The sequence below is a fragment of the Apteryx rowi genome, unplaced genomic scaffold, assembly GCF_003343035.1.
Source record: "Apteryx rowi isolate R43461 unplaced genomic scaffold, aptRow1 scaffold_13, whole genome shotgun sequence".
In the NCBI taxonomy this organism is placed as follows: domain Eukaryota; kingdom Metazoa; phylum Chordata; class Aves; order Apterygiformes; family Apterygidae; genus Apteryx; species Apteryx rowi.
In genome coordinates, this window is record NW_020447530.1 from 6074886 (window position 1) to 6078256 (window position 3371).

The 3371-nt window shown below is 49.7% G+C and overlaps 1 protein-coding gene and 1 long non-coding RNA gene across 7 annotated transcripts in view; one reads left to right on the top strand and one right to left on the bottom strand.

Moving 5' to 3' along the window:
* Positions 1–1074: 1074 nt before the first annotated feature.
* Positions 1075–2790, bottom strand: LOC112961241. The gene is made up of 2 exons (XR_003251966.1): positions 2275–2790; positions 1075–2079 (listed from the first exon to the last, which is right to left on the bottom strand). It is a non-coding gene; the product is annotated as an uncharacterized LOC112961241 (long non-coding RNA).
* A 367-nt stretch (positions 2791–3157) lies between these two features.
* Positions 3158–3371, top strand: part of ARID4A (AT-rich interaction domain 4A) — a 52151-nt gene continuing 51937 nt past the window's right edge. For 2 of the 6 annotated variants that reach the window (XM_026056119.1, XM_026056118.1), the window contains exon 1: positions 3162–3359. The gene's annotated coding sequence lies outside the window, so the exon portion shown is untranslated. Of the gene's footprint in view, positions 3360–3371 lie in introns of all 6 variants that reach the window. The other 4 variants (XM_026056120.1, XM_026056123.1, XM_026056117.1 and 1 more) reach the window with 4 other exon arrangements.

Here is a 3371-nt window from a genome sequence, read left to right on the forward strand (position 1 = left end):
CTTTCAACAACTATATTTGTCTACTACTTGTGTTCTTATAAGCAATACTGTAGTTAAATACAGAAGTTGCTGTACTTGCCTCTTGAGTGCTGCATCTGTGGAAGACTTTAGCAAGATTTCTGGAAATTCTGCAACTAACACCAATGAAGTTTTAAAATACAATATTTTTTTCTAATTTACTTACAGGATCCAGCCATCACCCAAGCTCTAGAATTACATGTGACTGAAGATCAGTTACATGCTTAGAGTAACTTGATGCCTTTGTGTTGGTGTTTGTTTTTTTTGTTTGTATTTTTTAAACTTAAGCAGCCTTGTGGTAATCTGCACAGACTAAGACATTCCAAGGTGAGTCTTCTGTACTGCATATATATGACTTTTGGTACTAACAACACATAATACAAGTACTGCTGCTTTGAAAAGTGTTAAGTATTTTTCTATTGTTAGCCTATTTACAAGGAGAGTAGATAATAAAAAGACTTACTATGATTCAGTCTCATTTTGTAACTTTTCCTAAAATGTTAAGTCTGTATGATAAATTGGTTTGTGACAGAAAAATCTGCTGTTCATTTTTTCCTCCACTCATTCCAGATTTTCCCTGTAAGAGATCTGGGGGGTGGGGTAGGGGATATGGGGGGAGAGAAAGGATACTGAAGTCTCACAGCTGGTAATTAACCCTGACATACATTTAAGATGCAGGATTTCAATATCCTAATGTAACTTTGAGCCCTGAAATTCATATTGCAATTAAAAGTTATTTTAAATCAAAGTTTTCTCTGGGTTGCCAAAAGCACAGCTTTTTCATTTCATTATTGCATTATTTCATTCCATTATACTAGACATCATCCCTAAGTTGTGTCAGAATGTTTGGACTATTTGGTGAGCTGCCTAGCTTGGCATTCTTAGGTGCTTTAAATACCATAAAAGAACAAGTCACCCGCCTGTCGACTAAGCTACACAGGAAAAAAGTCCTTTTGCTCACAGTAGTTAGATGGCTAATGGGCCTCAACATTCCAGCTGCAACAGATACACACAGGTGGCTAGGATTTTTCTGCTAGAAATCAGAAACAAGACTGATTAGTTTAATCATGAACTGTTATTTATTGAGTGGTACTACACTTAGTACAGAGATACAAACAGGGCCTCAAAATACTCACAATTTAAGTTATAATTTGTCCAATATATTCCACGGTTTACAGAGATCAAAAGTTCACATTTAAAGTGGATTTTTTGAAGTTTTGCTAACAGTAGGACTTAATATATTCTCAACAATAATATGCTCTTCAGTTTATCCTCTTTATAAAGCACAACTACAATACAGAAATAAGTTTGCTACATCCCTCAACATTAAAGAAAATCCTTCAAGCCTTTATACATTTTTATATACAGCTTCAAACATCTTTATATTTGCAACTTAGATCCAAACACTAGAAAATTAGTTACCCTTCCCAGTCAAATCTAAATACTCTTTATGTGCATTAACCCTTCCTACACCTCTAAAGCTTATCCATACTATACACCACTGCTCAGTAAGTTTTCTAGAGAATTGTCCCTTTTCCTGCTTCTTTCTAAAGTATCAGATTTAACAAAAACAAACAAAAAAAACAAAACAAAAAAACCACGCTGAAATCACAACTGAAATGGAGACTGCTCCTAAGCTAGCAGTCCCATTTCTGTCAGTATTGGCACAGAGGCTCTCTAAACTATACTGACAGGTCCCACCACTGCTGTTTTAGGCAGACCCAAGGCACGTCATGATGCTGGGAACGAGCACTGTCAAGCACACACTCGTTGCTCTGTGTAAAACACTGGATCTACATTACATTCAACCATAGATCAAATCTTATATAGGAAGTTAAAATATGAAACTATAACTAAAACTCACATATGTTTCCTGCCTCATAAGACTGTACCTTTAGAGACCTTCCATCACAGACACCGAAGGACTGGACAGGACTACAGCTTTTTCTTTTTTTTTTTCTTTTTTTTTTTTTTTGGCCTCAGAAGTACTCAGCCCCCAGTACCACTACAGTCTTCCCGTGTCCTTGCTGCATCTTCCTGCAAAGAGATGACCTCAGCCGCCTGGCGGGAGGCCAAGAAGCGATCACAAGCGCCACTGCCATGTGCAGAAGCGACCGAGCAGCGAGAGCCGGTCACGTTCCCCCTCCCCGAGCTTCACCCCGAGTGCGTCATGGGCACGAAGGGATGATTAACGGCGACGGAGCAACGCGCTCCCCCGGGGAAGGGAAGCGCAGCCACCCCGTGCCCTGCCCCTACCTGCAGCCCCGGCGGTGTCTCTGCTAGGGCGCTCGGCAGCGACGGGGGCAAAGGAAGGGGAGAGCCGCAGCCGCCTCCCCGCCGCCGCGCAGTCCGCGCCTCACCGGGCCGCCCGCCTCCTCCCAGCGGGCCCAACGGTCGCGGGAGGCGGTTACGCCACGCGTCGCCAGAGGCGCGCGCGCCGCCGCCGCCGCTTCACTTCCGGGCCCGGCAGGGCGCCGCTCCCCGCTGCGCCATCGCCGCGGCAGAGGGCGAGACGCGGCCGCCAGCAGCGCTAAGCGCGGGGGTGGTGCTGGGAGGAGCGGGGAAGGCGCGGCCTCCTCGGAGTGCGGGACGAGGCTTCCCGCCGCCGCCGCCCCCCACCGGAGGGGCGCAGACCACTCCCGCTCCCTTCCTCCCGCGGCCTAAAATGGGAAAGAGCCTCACACAAAATGGCGCCAGGAGGCAGGCCGCGGCGCATGCTCCCTGGGACCCCCCCGGCCACTGCCGCTGCAGGACTCTGTCCCCGCCCTCCGCCTCCCCGCTCCCTTCTTCTCGGCCCCTCCTCCGCACCGTTTCTAAGAGACGGCGCGCACCAATCGCAGCGCGCCGTTGCTCTTCCTGACCCCGGCCGTAGCCAATCGCCGCGCCCAGAGCTACATCCGGATCCAGCTCGCGCCAATCAACGCGGGGAAAGGCTGACTTCACTTCAACTGCGGCCAATCGACTTGCGCTGCGGAGGAGAACCAATCAAAAGTCCCGGTAGCCCTACCTGCGTCGACGGTTGACCAATGCTTTCCTTCAGCCGCCCTGTGACCAATGGGGGTGCTGTCCGCGACGCCCAATCCGGGTGGGGCAGAGTCCCCGGGGCGTCACGAGGGGCCAATGGGAGTTCGAGCAGGACAGATTCTGCTCAACAGCTTGTTATTTGGCTCATCGCTGGTGATTCGGTGCGAGTCCGGGCTGGAGGGGGTGGAGCGGAGCCCAGCCGAGCTGCCGCCGCCGCCGCCGCTGTCGGGGCTGTCGTCGTCGCGCAGGGGGCCCGCGGCGCTGGGCGCGCAGCGGGGCCGGGCTGGGCGCTGCCCCACTTCGCTCCGAGTTTAAAGGTAGGAGGGAGC